The sequence below is a fragment of the Paramormyrops kingsleyae genome, chromosome 4, assembly GCF_048594095.1.
Source record: "Paramormyrops kingsleyae isolate MSU_618 chromosome 4, PKINGS_0.4, whole genome shotgun sequence".
Taxonomy (NCBI): domain Eukaryota; kingdom Metazoa; phylum Chordata; class Actinopteri; order Osteoglossiformes; family Mormyridae; genus Paramormyrops; species Paramormyrops kingsleyae.
The window spans coordinates 8,582,560-8,601,653 of record NC_132800.1 but is presented as its reverse complement, the minus strand read 5'-3'; the positions used below and the strand labels follow the sequence as shown (position 1 = coordinate 8,601,653).

The 19,094-nt window shown below is 42.8% G+C and overlaps 1 protein-coding gene across 1 annotated transcript in view; it reads right to left on the bottom strand.

Annotated features, from left to right (window-relative positions):
* Positions 1-19,094, bottom strand: part of LOC140588976 (CMRF35-like molecule 1) — a 54,831-nt gene that overhangs the window by 26,323 nt on the left and 9,414 nt on the right. The window lies entirely within an intron of this gene.

The window sequence follows — 19,094 nt, the reverse complement described above, 5'->3', positions numbered from 1 at the left end:
CCCTTCCATTGTTATGCGGATGATGTCCAAATTTGTTTGCCTGTTAAACCAAATGACAACACTTCTTTTCTGTCATTATTTTAATTGCTTAAGAGATTTAAAGAGATGGCTGAATCAGAATTTTCTTTGTCTAAATGAGAACAAGACTGAGATCGTTGTGTTTGGTCATCCTGGGGATTTAAGTGGTTGTGTAGATGGACTTGGTAATTTAGGTTGGTATGTTCGTCCTTTTATTAGGAATCTTGGTGTGATTTTTGACAGTGATCTTAAATTTGAAAAACAGATTAGTTCTGTTGTAAAAGCCAGTTTCTTTCAACTGAGACTGCTTGCTAAAGTCAAGCCTTACTTGCCAGGTAAGGAATTTGAAAGTGTGATTCATGCTTTTATAACAACTAGACTAGACTACTGTAACTCTTTATATGTTGGTTTGGATGTGTCATGTATTCAACGTTTACAGTTAGTCCAGAATGCAGCAGCTCGTCTTTTAACTGGGACTAAAAAGTACGAGCATATTACCCCAGTCTTAGCTTCACTTCACTGGCTTCCTGTCCATTATAGGATTGTTTTTAAGGTTCTATTGTTTGTTTATAAGATTTTAAATGGGTTGGCACCTGCTTATTTATCAGAGCTTTTACATGTTCATACTCCAGCTAGAGCACTGAGGTCATCCAATGAGGTGCTCCTTGATGTTCCAAGAGCAAGGTTAAAAAATAAAGGTGACAGCTTTTTCAGTGGTGGCACCAAATTTGTGGAATAGTTTACCTGTACACATAAGAACTGCTCAGACTGTTGGAACATTTAAGTCGTTGCTTAAGACCCATCTGTATTCTTTAGCTTTTATTACGAGCTGAGTTGAGATATCGTGACTTATAATAATTGTTTTTGGCTAGTTTTATGTGTGTCAGATATTGTTAAGCACTTTGGTCAACCACGGTTGTTGTTAAATGTGCTATATAAATAAAATTGAACTGAACTGAACTGAACTGATGTCCTTTTTCAGCCCACGCTGAAACTTACCGAAAAGCAGCTTTTGTGATGCCTTGCGGCCAGGATGGGAAAGGCTATGGACAGCATCGAACACCCAACGCCGCCAGCCATGCGGCACAACGGGCCGCGCAGTTCCTGTTGAGACATCACAAAGTAGTGACGCATCACTAAAGGGGACATCCTGGAGCTGCAGACCAGTGTCAGCAGACCGCAACCCCTGAATCTCACTGTCAGCTGCCTGGTCCGCTGCCATTAGTGCATAATCCACACCGAGGTGGACAGAACCAACCACTGAACGTGAAAGGCAATCAACCACCACATTGTGTTTGCCAGCAACATGATGGATGTCAGTGGTGAATTCAGAAATGTGCAGACCAAGGGTCCGAAATTTTACTCGTAGCGGCCACCAATGGTTTGTGATCCACAAAAGCAGTGAATGGGCGCCCTTCTAACAGGAAGCGGAAATGGCACACAGCTAAGTACAGGCCAAGGAGCTCACGGTCAAAAGCGCTGTACTTGCGCTCACTCGGGCGCAACTGGCGACTGAAAAAGGCCAGGGGCTGCCATTCCCCATTAACCAGTTGCTCATGTACTGCACCCACAGCAACATCGGAAGCATCCGTAGTAATGCCGATGGGAGCATCTGGCAAGGGGTGAGCTAGCAACATAGCATCTACCAAAGCCTGTTTAGCATTATGGAATGCCTGACACCGCTCCGGAGTCCACTCAACCACCACCTTAGAAGAAACACCCTTCAGTGCAGAGTATAGGGGGCACATAATGTGGGCAGCCCCATGGATGAAACGATGGTAAAAATGAACCATTCCCAGAAACTCTTGCAAGGATTTGACCGTGACTGGCTATGGGAAATCCTGAACAGCAGCAATTTTCTCTGGGAGAGGCACCGCCCCCTCTGAGGTAATACGATGGCCAAGAAAATCAACAGAATGGACACCAAACTGACACTTGGTAACATTCACAATTAACCCGTGAGCACTGAGACGTGCAAAAAATGCCCGAAGATGAATCAAATGCTCATCCAAACTGGTGCTGGCAACTAAAATGTCATCTAAATAAACAAACAGAAAAGGCATGTCCCACACAACACTGTCCATCAAACGCTGGAAAGTCTGAGCTGCATTCTTGAGCCCAAAAGGCATCTGAAGAAACTCCAACAGACCAAAAGGTGTAACAACAGCGGTCTTAGGGACGTCCTGGGGGTGTACTGGAACCTGATGGTATCCCCTAACCAGGTCCACCTTAGAGAAAATGAGAGTGCCTGCCAAACAGGCAGAGAAATCCTGGATGTGTGGAACAGGGTATCGGTCAGGGGTAGTTGCATCATTAAGGCATCTATAGTCCCCACAGGGGCGCCAGCCACCCCCAGGCTTGGGCACCATATGGAGAGGAGAAGACCAGGGGCTGTCAGAATGCGAAACAATCCCCAAATGTTCCAATGTGGGAAACTCCTCCCTGGCGATAGCCAGTTTCTCAGGGTCTAGGCGCCTTGCTTTGGCATGCACTGACGGGCCTGCTGTGGTTCTGTGGTGCTCCACGCCGTGTTTCGCCGAGGATGCGGAAAAGGTGGGTGTGGTGAGGGTGGGAAACTCTGTCAGGAGGCGCTGGAAAACATCAGCCGAAGCAGAAACACCAGGACAGGTTGGAAGGGCCAGCCCCGCTGAGTGTGCAAGGGAAAGAGCAAAAAGTCTCGCCATTTATCAGGCACTCATTTTTATCATCCACTAGCAAATTGTTGGCACAGAAAAAGTCAGCCCCTAACAATGGAGTGGAAACAGAGGCCAAAACAAAAATCCATCGGAAACGCTGTCCGTGAAAACAGAGGTCTACTGGCCGATCGGCAAAAGTTTCAATTGAAGTGCCGTTAGCAGCTGCTAGGGGAAAACCACGCACTCCTGACTGCTTGTCTAGCTGTGAGGTGGGGAGGACGCTCACCAAAGCGCCCGTGTCGCACAGAAAACGCCGGCCAGAAACGGAGTCTTCAACGAATAGCAGACTGCTTTGCCTGACGTTTCCCGGCGGCTTAAAGCAGCAGGGCGGGATGCATTTCTTAGCACACACACCAAAACGGGCGTGATAAAAACAGTGACCGGACTTAGAGTCACGCTGAGCTGCAGCAACGACGCCAGGGGCAGAAAAAGTGAAATCAGCTGGTCCACCGCTGTCCAGCACGGCGCAGGACTGCCAACTGGCAATGTAAACTCTGTCCACTTCTCTCGCCAACTCGCGGAAATCTGTAAGTGGGGAGCATGCTAGGGCTGAGCGAACGGGAGCCGGCATCCGCTGCATAAATAGCTCGCGAAAAATAAAACAGGGCTGATGTCTGCCTAGCAAAGACAGCATGTGGCCCATAAGCTCAGATGGTTTCTGATCTCCGAAGGAGGGCAAGGTGAGAAGCCGACGTGCCCGCTCCGGCTCCGACAACTCGAAAGTCGCTAGCAGCAGGGATTTAAAAGCTTCATACTTGCCGTCCGCTGGGGGATCCTGCAGAAAGCTCACCACCCGGGATGCTGTGGTGTTGTCCAGTGCAGCAACAACATAGTATTTTGTGTCGTCCTGCGTGATGCCCCGGACGGCAAACTGGGCTTCAGCCTGTGCAAACCACACAGCGGCATTTTCACGCCAGAAGTCTGGCAGCTTTAAAGCCATAGCGTTAGCTGTCATGCTGAGGGAAATCTCAAACACGTACGAGGAGATTGTCGGGGTCACCAATGTGGCGAGAGGAAAAAGACAGGAGGCAGATGCTTAGTCCGTGAAAGGGATGAAGCACTTTTTATTAACAACAAAAAGAAGAAACGAGAGAGCAAGATCCGGTTGCCACCAAGATAACCAAAAACTATAACAGGAAGTCGAACAAGCCTTCAGAATAAGAGCACATCTGCCCTGAGAATTCTGATTGCCTATGACCCCGCTACACTGTCCTGTTTATAAATGTGTTAAAATAATGTGTTAAAGTACCTTACAACTGGTAACAAAATACATATGTAAAAGGAAATATTATTCTAACTATACATTTTGAAGGCTTGAAACTGTTCTCATTTAGTTGTTAAATATTTTTACATCCTTAACACAAAGGTTACTTAAATCATGTTCTTACGCATTTAACCTGTCAGCTATTTTCTGCCATGCAGCCTCACTAGATTTGATGATGCAGCTCGTGTTCCCCTTTTTGCTTATTATGTCTTTGTAGACCTCATAGGCTTGCAGTAATAATTCTTGCTCCGCTTGGGGGGGAAACACAGCTCTTTCCTTTCCTTTCCTTCCATTCTTACTTATCCAGCATCGATTAACAAGGCTGCCTTTTATATCGCGTGGACGCGCACGAGCCTCTCTTGTCAAGCTTGGCTTGAATTAGCGGAGATTAAATACACCTGAATTTTGTTCGTGGAACTCAATTAGCCTGAAGTGAACTGTTAGGCTAACTCAAGTGAGGGTATTACAAATAATCCTCGATTTTATAAGATCGCTTCGTGGAACAGCCCCCCAGTTAAGAGAGTAGTTGAACACAAGCGAGAGATCAAATACACCAGGAGATAAAACAAACCAAAGCGAAAGTACCGAGGGGCAAAGCAAGAAATCTAAATCCGAAAACCAAAAACCGTCATACACTAATAATCAAACCAATAATAATCCAAATCACAAATCCAAAATACTGAGCAGAGCTCCCGAGGTAACTTGCTGTCTGGCTTTTCTTCTCGGAACCTGGAACAGGAAACGGTCGCAGATGGAAGGCGTGGCCAGGTCCGGGGCGGAGTCGAAGGAACGGCGGACGAATGGGCGAGTGGGCAGGGCGTCCGAAGAACCTATACTGTAGGCATCCCCAAACTTACGCACGTATCCGAAACTTAACAGCCCACGGCACGTAACAGCCCACTGAATATCGAGTAGATTAAACTTAATATAGCTTTTAATGTATTTAATGATTTCTGTTGGTGTAATAATGATAGTTTAGTAACAATTACTTAATAATACTGAATTCGGACAGTTAGGTTGGGACAACTTAAAAAGATCAATGCAAATAGTTAACACACCTTTTTGAGTAGACCCAACACATTCTTTTTTAGAGTGCATTTTCCACATTGTGATGCTCTACATTACAGTTTGTAAAGTTCACTGGCAAGAGAAAGCACTCACATGCACAAGTAACTTCTTCAGATCTCAAGACACAGTACAATAGCAAACAAAATAGTCACACAACACTGTATAACACAAAAACAGCAAAACCACAATGCACAAACCAAAAACACAACAATGCAGTATCACTGCAGTTTATAGAATGTATGTTTCAATCATTTTGAAAGTTTAGTTTAACTCTTTTGCGTGGGATCACTAACATGATGATCAGATACATACATGGTATTGGGTATAAAATTATTACAGTGGGAAACTACATAATCTGTTTTAATCAACAAGTCTAAAGCAACTGAAAATTGTACCAAGCCATGACAATTGTACAAAACCATTTACATATATGTAGTAAAACATTTGGAAATTAGTGTGAAGTAATGAGAAATGATGTCCAGCTGTGCATGAGTGGCATGGGGATTACACTTCTTGTTTCACAAATGTTAATTGTCATTTGAGAAATGCTCCAAAGCAATCGAGAAAAACTATAATTGTTTAGGGTAAGTGACAGGCCTTTGCAGCTAAATCCTGGTGTTCTGCTATATGCTTGAACTGAATAATGTGAAATATGCAGTAGAGCAGTTGGTTGGATGCAGAATTATTTTATTATTTACCTTTATTTTACCAGGAAGTCCCATTGAGATTAAAAATCTCTTTTACAAGAGAGACCTGGCCAAGGTAGCAGCTGTACGAACCTACGACATGTTAAAAGTAAATATAAAAAAGGGATCACGGCAATAGGCCGTCCCCATAAGGCAGGGTCGTGCACTGAGTGGCGGTCTGCATCGTTACACCTAATAGCTGTGAGAATGATTTCTCTGATCTTTTCATAATATTATTTAATATTATGTTTTTTTGTGTGTCATGGACCAACTGAACAACACTGCAAATCCCAGAATGTACCTCACCTCCACCCAATCAGTCACACTCCCCTAGGACTGCAATTCCCAGAATCCTCTACAGCACCACCTCGCCTGTTAATCAGTCAACAAGTTACACCTGCGCCTAGTTACATCTGTTATTTAGGGTGCTTTCACACCTACAGCATTTGGTGCGCACCAAACGTGTTTGGTCCCTTGGTTCGGTTCGTTTGCGTTGATGTGAATGCAATCTCGGTACTTTGGTGCGCACCAAATCAATTGATCCGAGACCTGCCTGAAGGGGTGGTCTTGGACCGCTTTATCCGCTCTACTTTGGTATGGTGCGTCTGGTGTGAAAGCAACCAAACCAAATCTGACGAAATGGTATAGTTTAATGCACTTTGGGTATAAGAGATAGGGGGTTGTGGGTAAAATTCTTTTCACTTCCTGTTGACTCCATTAAATTTTTCAAGCTATCGACTCACGATGAAATCAAACCGCGGAGAAACGTGGAGTGCCGAAGAAATGAAGTGCCTCATAGACATATGGTCGGATGAGCATATCCAAAAGCAACTGTCCACAACACATAAAAATAGGTGCATTTACGCGCTGTTCAGTAAGCAGCTAAGGGAGAAAGGCTATCCTCGGACAGTTGAACAATACCGTATTAAGACAAAAAAACTTCGGGCGAAGTACACAGAAGTGCGTGATGCACTTAGCAAGACGGGAAGTTCTGGAAAAGAGAAAGACAAGCTTCCCTGGTATGACGCTTTGGATGGAATACTCGGGACAAAACCTATCGTTGAGCCGGTGGATGTTGTGGAGAATGACAGCTCAACTCTTTCGCCACTTGAATCCACCGACGCTGTGTCTGACCTGACAGACTAACGTGACACTGATGTAGATGGTAAGCAACCTATTTTTTCACTGACACTGTATAAATGATGTTTAGACTAATGTACTGGAACAAAAACGAACAAATATATGTGTGTGTGTGTGCGTGCGTGCATGCATGCATGAGTGTATGAGAGAGAGAATATGTTCATAATATGTGGGCAGATACATACATGCGCACACACACACAATGTTAGGCTAGCTTAAAAATGGGCCCAATCTATTCTTCTATGCCTCTTCTTCTATTCTTCTCTTCCATTTGAAACAGTGGAAGATTCAGTTACCAACCTTGATGAGTCAAGTGAGTCTACCCAGAGCATCGAGAGTGGTGATCATGCAGAGACCCCTAAAGAGTTGAAATTACCTATTCCTGGAGCACTGGAGCACGGGCTCGAAAGCGAAAGGCAAAGTCGAGCAGAGTTGAAGATGACGACTTACGGCAATACATGATTGACAGCAGAAGGATGATGCAGGAAATACAAACTGCTGAGCAGAGGCGACTGGAAGAAGAGGCTGCTGCATTTGAAAGAATGATGAGGGCTCAGCGGGAGGCAGATGATAGGAGATTTCAGGCTTTACAGGCACAGCAACAAGCCAGCAATCAGATTCTTATGCAACTAATGAGCACTGTGGTAAGTGTTGTTGCACCAGGCCATTCTCAATCAATGTCGCCCTGGACCACACCTCCTCCCACTAGGGCCTGGTCAGTGCCACAGACATATCAACCACAACCTGCTGCCCAGCCACATGGGGTTCCTCCACATCCCCAAGATGCCCAAAATCAACGTCCCAGCACTTCATCTATCCTACAGGACATTAATAGCCAACCGCACGTTTACCATTTGTAGGCTGTTTATGTAGCATAAAGTAGGTCATATTATTTGCTTTCAGTTAAGGCAAGAATGTTTATTCAGTGGAGGAATTTCTTTTGGTGTTTACAATATTACCTCATTCTCCTTGGTTGCTAAAACATTCTTTTGTGAGAAGAGACTACTTACTGTTATACAGCACATGTTCTTGGGGTGCAATTACAATAAGGATAGAGCTTTTTGAGGATTTTTATGTTCATGTTTAAACAATATGATACCTCATTATTTAGGGCCTAAAACACTAAAGGGATAAAACTCTTTTGTGAGTTTAAGCACGTTTAAACACTTTTGATTTTACTTCTTACTTGAGGTACCAACTGTTACAGCACATCATGTTCCTGAGGTGCAGTCAAGATCTTTTTGTTAACATGCCTAAACAATGTGATACCCCATTCTCATTAATGTGGTTGCAAAAATGCTCTTTTTGTGAGAAGTAGCACTATTTACCTTACTTTTTTCCTGAAAGTTGTATTCATGTACAAAAGCAACACATTTGAGAATAAACTATAAATTGCTTTAATTGTCATTTTCCTTTTGTAGAGTATCATTTACAAACATTCAAACAGGTTATGTTTTTAGGAAGGGATATGGCAAATCTACACACTGTTTATAGCCAAACATGGTTTCATTCAGCATTCAGAATATGGTGTATCTATTGAACATGCAAAATGAAGTTAAAATGAACAAAATATTAATGGTCAAAACAGCCCTTAATTCAAATAACATTTCAGAATTCGTGCTATATAAAAATCCCATCATACAAACAAACATAGTTAACGGAAAAGCCAGTGTTTTTTGAACGCATCTGTGAATATACTGTTAGGTCTGTTACCTCACACTGTATATGAGTAGCTGCATTTTTCTGCCTCCATCTGTTCAAAAGGAGTCTACAGTACTTACATTTTAGAAAAATAGCTACACAGTGCATCTCTGATGTCTTTCGTCTGCTGTTGACCAGGAACCTGCTCCTGATGTCCCCTACTCTCGGCCTCCTCTACTTCAGTATCTCCCTCAAGATATTCCTCATTGTGGTACTCACAATAATTATGTAGCACACAGCAAGCAGATACTGTGTGACTTATGAAAGTTATATGGGTGTCATTTGATTTCAAAAGGCAGCGCCAACGGCCTTTGAGACGGCCAAAGGCACGCTCAATTGTCATACGGGCTTGACTAAGTTTGTGATTGAAATTTAGCTGCTGTGGTGTTATTCCTCCACCTTCTGGGTAAGGTTTCATCAGCCACGGTAGTAAGGGATAGGCTGAATCTCCTAACAGAAGAAGAGGCACATCGACCCCCTCAAATGCTTCACTCCAGTGAGGTAAAAGAGTTCCTGCACTGGCTAGCTCATACAATGATGAGAGGGAGAAAACCCGGGCATCATGTACCTTGCCTAGTCGCCCCACATTTATGTCCCAAAATCTCATCCTATGGTCTACCACACCCTGCAAAATAATGGAATAGCCCCCCTTTCTGTTGTAGTAATCGGATGAGTTTTTTGATGGAGCTCTAATCGTAATGTGTGTCCCATCAATGGCACCTGCCACTTGAGGAAATCTCCACCGGTCACGAAAACCCTGCACAATTAGGCATAGCTCTGCTGCTGAGGGATGCTTGAGGTAGGGCTGGGCGATATCAAATCGCGATTAAATCGCGCATGCGCAATAATCACTGAGGCTTCAGATGACAGGCTCAACATTTGGCCGTGCGCCAGCTTTTCTGTGCTATACGGACATTTATTTACGAGTGGAGCGGTGAGAATTTCCGCTCCTTGCTCACAAGGCTGTTGGCTCCGCCCGCTCCTTCGCTCTAATTCGCAGTAAGCCGCTCGGCTCAACACTGCTCCTCGCTCCACTAAAATTTCCTCCTGCTCCAGTCAAATCGCTTCAATTTAAAAGAGGGACAAATAATCTGCATGCCTAACAAATGTCACCTTAAACCGAAGCCTTATGTCATAAAAAAATATGAGCAACGGCAACATTGCCAGTCAGAACAGAAAATATTTATAAAATATAATTTTTAAGCAACTTATACGCAACAACGGACAGGTTTGGCAATGGCATTCCATACAAAAATAGGCTTAAAAATAAAGGAATCAATGGGCTTCTGACCTTTAAATTGCTGGCACAGGCAATCATGTTTGGTGCAGCATCAGTCACAAGGCATCGGACTTTATTCTGTATTCCCCACTCCTCCATCAAGGCTGCCTTGACTGCAGCCATGTTTTCTGCAGAATGAGACTCTGGGAATTTTCCTGCTCCCAATAATACGGCAGACAGCTCAGTCTTTTCATTTATAAAATGGCATTTGACTGCTGAATAAGCTTCCATATGTATGGATGTCCACGTGTCAGATGTTAGACTTACTGCCTTAGCCTTTTTCACCTCTTCCTTTGTTTTCTCTTTTTCTATCTTAAATTTCTCTGCTACCAAACCCTTTAATGTTTGCCTGGAGGGGAGAATGTAGGTTGGATCCAGGATTCCCACAAACTCCCTAAATCCAGCATCGTCCACTATGGTGAAGGGTTGTGAATCCTTTACAATCATATTGACCAAAGCCTCATCAATCTTTTGTTTCTTGGTCTCTGTGACGGGAATCGAAAACATACACAGTAACATTATACAGATTATAGGGTAATACCCTCACCCATGATTGATATTAGGTATTTGAACAATTAAGCTGTTCCTTGAACACAATCAAGACTAATTCATAATAACTATGCTTATTCGTTAATCATATTAGTTCTTCATTAAGAATACTAATTATAATAATTATTAATAGGAGTAGTAGTATGTTGTTGGTTATTATTAGTATAGCTGCAAGACCGTGCTATTCCTGGACTTCTTCTAGACTGACTTGTGGATGGAATATTCTGGACATTGTCATGCTTTGTACGGAAATGTCTGAACATTGATGAGGTGTTCTTACTATAGGACAACTGCTGAGAGCGCTCCAAACATTCCACCTGGACCAGGGCAGTACAAGAATAACAGAATCAATACTTTTACACACATAAATAAATATTACCCAATTTATCAAACAACACACCTTATTTGTTGATACAAGTTTGAAGTGTTGCCAAACTTCAGAACGACCTCTTTCCTTTCTGGGTCCATTGCTCAAACACTTCCAATGCAGTGTGTTTGCTCCCACGTATGTACTCAACAACACGTATGTACTCAACAACACGTTCGAAAGCGGCACTGAGGTTCGCGCCTCATTTTCACTTTTCTGAAGCAGTCACGTGGTTGAGCACAGAACGAAGCTTCGGATCACCATGGTCGCGTGTTTCGGGTGGAACGGAAGAAGCATCGAAGTTCTGCTTCAGAACGCACTGTATGGTTTTTTTTGACACATGCCTCGGAGCTTCGGTGTCAAGCTTAACATCACTACTTATTCTGTTTTTTTGGGTCTGCTTTGTCCTTTGATTCTGAGATTTTGTCCGCCTATTTTGATTTGTTGCTCCTGTTTGTTAACTTATCTGACCACCTGCATTTGAACCTGTTTTTCCCTTCAGCTTGGAGTACCCTAATTGTACTGGCCTCACTAAGTTTCGCTGCCTAGCTATCCAGTCAGCTAAACATGTAAAAAAAAGCATGAAGAACCACGAATGCAGCCGGATCCGTCCCTTCTGTCCTTATTCTTTATTTTGTAAAAAACTGTATACGTCTTGTGCACTGGTTATTACAAGTTAGCATTCACTCAAGTGGTTTAGCCGACCGCAACCAGCCGCCATTACATTTAAGGCAAAATGCTTTATCATAAATCCACTGCACCAAAGTTACCCGTCTCATCGTAGTAAAACACGCAATATACTCACAGGGCACTGCCCCCGAATGGCATAAAGTTTAAAACGCTATGAACAGTAGGAAAAATGACGAACCGCCATCCGGCCTCTCCCAACTAACAGAAAATCAAACCAAACACAATATTCCCTCCAAACACAATATTCCCTCCACTACCAGCACTGACCAGCAGATGGCGTCCGTGCAGCACAGATAACAGCCCAGACAACAGCCCAGACGTTATGCTTCAAAACTGCAAATGCACCTCCGGTCTTCTAAAACCATGATACTCCCTGTCTGGTATCTAAAGGATACCATATTCCATAACCACATTATCTAAACATATTCAACATCATGTTTGGGAGAAATCAGTAAAACAAGTTCAGAAACTGGTCTACTATACACTTTAGCTGTGCCTTGCTTAATTGCTCTTACTTCTACTGTTCTCACAACAGTGTCTGTGCTGGGAAGTGCTTTTATGACCATTGCCATAGCCCAATGATTTCAATTCACAACACTGTCTCTCATCAGAACAATGTCACATTCGCTCAAGTTAGGCCTTTTGTCTTGCCATTTGGCCCTGCTTCGCAAAGTGTTCAAGTACTCTCCTTGCCATTTGTGCCAGAATGTCTCTGCCAGGTGCTGAACTTGCTTCCACTGCTGCCGGAGAATCTCTGCTTTGCCAGAGTCTGCTGGAGTTGACGATGGAGCATTGATGGAGTAAGGATGAGTGGGTTTTCCTGGTCAGTGGAGACAGGCAGAAGCGGCCTTGCACTGATTATGGCGCAAACCTCTGCCATTAGTGTGACGAGGACTCCGTGCGTCAGAGAGGCAAAGCGCTGCTGTAGCATCATGGAGTCTAGGATGCGTCTTGCCACACCAATGAGACGCTCCCACGCACCTCCCATGTGGGAGGCGTGCGGAGGGTTGAAGATCCACGTGCATTGTTGATCTTGGAGGTATCTTTGAATGTCTGTGTCTTGTTCTAGACTGAGCTCTTTCGAAGCACCAGTGAGATTTGTGCCTCGATCGGACCGGATTTGAACCGCCAGACCTCTGATGGAGAAAAATCACCTGAGCGCATTAATGAAACTGGAAGCACTTAAAGTCTCTATTATTCCTATGAGTACTGCTCGCACGCTAAGACATGTAAACAACACGGCCCACCTTTTGTTGCTCGCTTGGCCGTCTCTGGTCTTATGATAGCTGACTTCTCATGGGCCAAAGACATCTAGGCCAATGTAGGTGAAAGGTGGTGCAATTTGTAGTCTCTTTGCAGGTAAATCTGACATTAACTGATGCTCCATTTGTCCGCGTAGTTTTCTACAGATGACACACCTGAATAATATGCCCCTTATGCACTTGTTTCCGCCTACCAGCCACAGCTTAGGTGATGGTTGAAAATCGAGCCGGTAATCAAGATAAATCTCCCCTCTGGATCCTTCATCTCCTTTTCAAAAACAATGGGGAGGTTTTTATGTATGAGGATGGCTGTAACCTTTCTGTTTTGTGTATGAGAGGAAAAGTAGACTTTGCCAAGCCAGTCTCTCCTAAGTTTTAAATGTTCAGTTTTTAATAATCAGGTTTCCTGGAGACGTGCTATAGTGGTCTTTTGTTTTAGCAGGTGCATTAAACACTTTTCCCTTTTTATCACATGACCAATCCCTTAAACATGCCAAGTTGTAAATCTAAGAGATGTAGACATGCAGATCCTGTGATCTGTAAGTAAACAAGTAAGAAAAATTTAAAGGAGACAAATTGATCTGAAGATCCTGAGAAAAGAGGAAAATAAAAAGGATAATATAGAGCCAAATATTTAGAATAATACCAAATGTAAAGTGTGTAAAACCAAAGGGACTGTACTGTCCCTCCTACACCCTGTTCCTGAACAACAGGGTAAAGAAACATGAACAAAACTCACTTTCTCAAATAGACCACAACTACAACCTAGACACCTAAGACGACCCCAAGTAACAGCCTCTCTTTTGAGCCCCATGAGATATTTAAAATATAAATGGAACAGTATATATAATACGCTACAAAAGTAATAAGTAGTGGTCAGAAAGGAAAAAAATTCTCCACTAAAGCTCACAGAGACAAACTGAGTGAATCAGTCGTTTCATCGTTTCCGAGAAAAGCTGCAGCTGATGCCGGAGTGTTGAAAAGGCGAAACCAACATTCATGGTGAGAGGTGCTGGGTAGGTAAATCCTCGATAGATGTTCACACGTTCAAACTTTCCCCATGCTGTCAAAGACTCGTCTTCTCCGCAAAACTTCTGCTGATAAATCTGGGAAAATGTGAGGGTGAGATCCTCCGTAGGCCATGTTGCGTTTCTTCAACGCCGCTCTTTGGGAGAAACGCAGAAAGCGCACAAGGATGCTTCTTGGCGGCTGATTCGGGGTTAGAGTGGGAGCCAGGGTTTGATGAGCAGATCCAGTTTCCAGTGGAGGAAAATCCTCCAGGAGCCTGAGCCAGGTCAGTAACATAGACTGAAGAAAACCCGTGAGAGAAGTACCATCCTCGGCCTTCTCGGCAAAATTGATAAAATTCAAATTCTTGCTCCACCTGCGGTTTTCCAAATCGTCACCTATTAGCAGAAGCCGGTTCCCTGTTTTCTGCAGGGTGGGTAAGTCGCTGTTGTGATGGTCGTAGCTATCATCCATACTGGAGATTCTGCTCTCGGCCTTGTCTAAGTGCCTTTCTACATTGGTCACTATGTTGTAGAGTTTTGAAAGAATTTTCCAGTGAGGTAACAGACGTCTTTATGTCGTTTACGGCCAGTGTTGGGATGATTACTTTGGAAATGTAATTCGTTGAAGTTATAAGTTACTCTATTTAAAATGTAATAGTAGTGTAACCAGGATAGGTTTGGAAAATTAGAGGTTTTAGACCCATTGTACGGTAGTGATCATAACATGGTTAAATTCGAGGTTAATTTTAGTGTCCGAAGAGCAAAGTCGAAATTAAAAGTATACAATGTTAGGAAGGCTAACTTTAATGGTATGAGACGGAAATTAGAAACTGTAAACTGGACAGAGTTAAATAGCAAAACAGTTGAAGAGGCATGGGAATTTTTCAAAAGCACATTGTTGCAAGTGCAAGAGGACTTCATACCTGTTTCCAGCAAAACTAAATCTAGGAAACGACAACCAAGGTGGTTTAGTAAGGAAATTAAGAATAAAGTCAGGAGGAAAAGGGCTCTGTTCCACAATTGGAAAATAAGTAATGATTTCAAAATTAAGCAGGAGTATCGAAGTCTACAGGCAGAGTTAAAAAATGACATTAGGCTATCCAAGAGGGATGTAGAAAGAAAAATTGCACTGGAGGCTAAGCATGACAGTAAAGGTTTCTTCCAATATTTTAACTCCAAGAGAGCACTAAAAGCTGAAATCACTAATTTACAGGATAGTAAGGGCCTTATAATTGATAATGAAATTGATATAGTAAATGAGTTTAATGATTATTTTTCAAGGGTGTTCACAATAGAGAACACAAGTAACTTACCACCAATTAATACGAATACAGCATCGGCTATGACCAATATATGTATAACTGAGGTTGATGTGATACTAAGCCTAGCTAAACTCAAAATAAATAAATCGCAGGGGCCTGATGGCATCTTACCTATAGTTTTAAAAGAGATGAGGGATATTATTAGCCAACCTTTAACTTTAATATTCCAGAAATCGTTATCTGCGGGTGTGGTACCATCAGATTGGAAGCATGCTAATATAACACCCATATTCAAAAAAAGGGATAGAAGTAATCCAGCAAACTATAGGTCAATCAGTTTAACTAGCATTACTGGAAAAATATTGGAAGCTATAATTCAAGTGAAAATGGTAGATTACCTAGATGCAAATAACATTATAAAGGATAGCCAACATGGATTTAGGAGAGGTAGATCCTGCTTAACGAATCTACTTGAGTTCTTTGAGGAAGCTACAAGTGAAATTGATCACAAAAAGGCCTATGATGTGATTTACTTAGATTTCCAGAAGGCCTTTGATGTTGTCCCCCACAAACGGCTCTTGCTAAAGCTTAAAGCTGCAGGGATTTTAGGAACTGTGGCAGCTTGGATCAAAAACTGGCTAACTGACAGGAAGCAGCGAGTAGTTATTAGAGGCACAATGTCACAGTGGGCCTCCGTTCATAGTGGGGTACCGCAGGGTTCAATTTTAGGACCACTATTGTTCCTAATTTACATTAATGATATTGACACAAATACATACAGTAAACTGGTTAAATTTGCAGACGACACCAAGGTGGGCGGTGTAGCAGATACTGATCTAGCAGCAGAGAGGCTTCAAAGGGATCTGGATTTAATTAGCGAATGGGCTGATACTTGGCAGATGAAATTTAACACAGATAAATGTAAGGTAATCCATGCAGGGAGCAGAAATATAAAGTACAGATATTTTATGGGTTCCACTGAAATAAAGGTAGCTGATTACGAGAAAGATCTAGGTATGTATGTTGATGCTTCCATGTCCCACTCTCGCCAGTGTGGGGAAGCAATAAAAAAGGCCAATAGAATGTTGGGTTATATCTCTAGGTGTGTGGAGTTTAAGTCAAGGGAGGTGATGTTACACTTATATAATTCCTTGGTAAGACCCCACCTAGAATACTGTGTGCAGGTTTGGTCACCATACCTCAAGAAGGACATTGCTACCTTAGAAAAGGTGCAATGAAGAGCTACGAGAATGATTCCTGGTCTTAGAGGAATGTCTTATGAGGAGAGGTTAGCGGAACTGAATCTGTTTAGCCTTGAGCAAAGGAGACTAAGGGGGGATATGATTCAGGTCTATAAGATTCTAACGGGTCTGGATGCTGTTCAGCCAAATGCCTATTTCAATATTAGTCTAAATACTAGAACTCGTGGCCATAAGTGGAAATTAGCGGGAGAACATTTTAAAACAAATTTGAGGAAGCACTTCTTTACACAGCGTGTAGTTAGAGTATGGAATAGTCTTCCTGCTAGTGTAGTGGAAGCTAAAACCATGGGTTCCTTTAAATCAGAGCTAGATAAGATTTTAACAACTCTGAGCTATTAGTTAAGTTCTCCCCAAACGAGCTTGATGGGCCGAATGGCCTCCTCTCGTTTGTAAATTTCTTATGTTCTTATTTCAATTACTATATGAAAGTAATGTAACTAATTACATTTAATTACTTTTTGATTACTTTTCTAAATTATGAATGAATATTCTCAACTGTTAACCATTTTGAAATTTTGTAACCTGGTAGTGTTTACCTTACAGCAGTACTAAACACTGACTACTGTCAAACTCCTTTCAATACATGAATTAACATGATTTTAATTGATCAATTTAATAAAGATACCAAACATGCCATACAGGCCTAATAATGATTTTAAACAACGTGTAAGAATAGATCCTCGCTTCATACTCAGTGAAAACCCAGATTCCCTCAGTGTAACAAGTCATAACATTAATGTTACATAAAATATACCTAAAATGTCAAAATAATTGTTAAAAGTCACTCTGTGACGCTTCAGGATTACATTATGATAAAAACATTTTATATACAGTGTTACCTCAGAACTCGAATTTAATCTGTTCAGAACTCTAAAAAGTTCGAGTTGTGATCGAATTTTCCCCATAAGAAATAATGGAAAACCAATTAATTGGTTCCCAGCCCCAAAAAATTACACCTAAATATGTTTTTTAGCATTTAAACACAAAATGAACCGGATAAAACAAGAAGAGCATATACCTTTTCCAGAATAATACCAAATGTAAAATGTGTAAAACCAAAGGGACTGTACTGTCCCTCCTTCACCCTGTTCCTGAACAGCAGGGTAAAGAAACATGAACAAAACTCACTTTCTCAAATAGACCACAACTACAACCTAGACACCTAAGATGATTACTAAACACATCTAAGCACATTTATAAAAACAGTAATTTGTAAAGTAAGACAATAAATGTATCCAAACAATGTGTCCTGCCCGATCGTCCGCTCCTTCCGTGATAGATAATAATAATAAGATAGATAATCCATCTGTCTTTCACCATCTTACCCAGGGTGGGGTCACAGTCAGCCTGGGGCACATCCCAGGAAGCACGGGGCCCAAATCAGGGACACAAACACCACACTGAGAGCCAGGGGCAGCATTCAATCCCAAACCCCTGACAGTATGAGGCGTCCATGTTACACACTGAGAGCCAGGGGCAGGATTCAAACCCAAACCCCTGACAGTATGAGGCGTCCATGTTACACACTTAGAGCCAGGGGCAGGATTCAAACCCAAACCCCTGACAGTATGAGGCGTCCATGTTACACACTGAGAGCCAGGGGCAGGATTCAAACCCAAACCCCTGACAGTATGAGGCGTCCATGTTACACACTGAGAGCCAGGGGCAGGATTCAAACCCAAACCCCTGACAGTATGAGGCGTCCATGTTACACACTGAGAGCCAGGGACAGGATTCAATCCCAAACCCCTGACAGTATGAGGCGTCCATGTTACACACTGAGAGCCAGGGGCAGGATTCAAACCCAAACCCCTGACAGTATGAGGCGTCCATGTTACACACTGAGAGCCAGGGGCAGGATTCAAACCCAAACCCCTGACAGTATGAGGCGTCCATGTTACACACTGAGAGCCAGGGGCAGGATTCAAACCCAAACCCCTGACAGTATGAGGCGTCCATGTTACACACTGAGAGCCAGGGACAGGATTCAATCCCAAACCCCTGACAGTATGAGGCGTCCATGTTACACACTGAGAGCCAGGGACAGGATTCAAACCGAAACCCCTGACAGTATGAGGCGTCCATGTTACACACTGAGAGCCAGGGGCAGGATTCAAACCCAAACCCCTGACAGTATGAGGCGTCCATGTTACACACTGAGAGCCAGGGGCAGGATTCAAACCCAAACCCCTGACAGTATGAGGCGTCCATGTTACACACTGAGAGCCAGGGGCAGGATTCAAACCCAAACCCCTGACAGTATGAGGCGTCCATGTTACACACTGAGAGCCAGGGACAGGATTCAAACCCAAACCCCTGACAGTATGAGGCGTCCATGTTACACACTGAGACACCACTGCAGCATGCAGGCTTAATGAAAAGCATTTTTATTAACAGTATGTATGATGAGTCACACAATCTGTGGTCTGCATTTTAAATAATAATCCATATATCAATAAGCAAAAGCCTAAAATTCTGTGGAAACCTAAAAGTAAAGCTTTTATCCTGAAATGTGATGTGATGGTAACAGGGCAGCTTTTAATCCCACAGTCAGAGAAGAGCAGGGAGGCAGTGAAACAGTGAAGATGCTCCAGCAGGGGGCAGTGAAGTGAGTAAGAAGAGAGTAAAATTAAAGCCAGAGCCCATAGACCTCAGTAAATGCTCAATATTACATACACAAGAGACAGACATTGGCAAATAACCTGAAAATGATGCATATTGAAATAACAAGCATTTTATTTTATACTAATCAAGCAGGATAGTTAATGATATTTTTTTTCCATTTATATGAATGAAAAGCGGCAGTTCACAGACCGCCAAGATAATACCTTACATTTACA